We start from the raw sequence: 261 nt of genomic DNA on the forward strand, positions 1-261 counted from the left end.
CGGTTCCCCAGAGGGGCTGGGGCAGAAAAGCTCTCTGCAGCACGCAGGCTCTGGCAGTGCCGCTGCCTTCTGCTGCCTCAAAATGTACGTGAAATTGCAGCGTCCCTGTGGACTGAGTTTGGCTGCTAGCATTAAAAAACCAGCACGTGGTAATACGGCCAGTGCTCCAGCCAGGACACAGTGCCTGCACGTATTCTAATGGAGACGCTCAGCAATAATGAAGAAAACGTGTAGGGTCCAAACAATGGATTCAGATCCCAG

General features: G+C 53.6%; 1 protein-coding gene across 1 annotated transcript in view; it reads left to right on the forward strand.

Moving 5' to 3' along the window:
- CCDC85A (coiled-coil domain containing 85A) overlaps nucleotides 1–261 on the forward strand; it is a gene marked incomplete at its 5' end in the record, with an annotated part of 65,194 nt that overhangs the window by 52,358 nt on the left and 12,575 nt on the right. The gene's annotated exons all lie outside the window — the stretch shown is intronic.

Source organism: Buceros rhinoceros, unplaced genomic scaffold (assembly GCF_000710305.1).
Source record: "Buceros rhinoceros silvestris isolate BGI_N320 unplaced genomic scaffold, ASM71030v1 scaffold6795, whole genome shotgun sequence".
NCBI lineage: Eukaryota > Metazoa > Chordata > Aves > Bucerotiformes > Bucerotidae > Buceros > Buceros rhinoceros.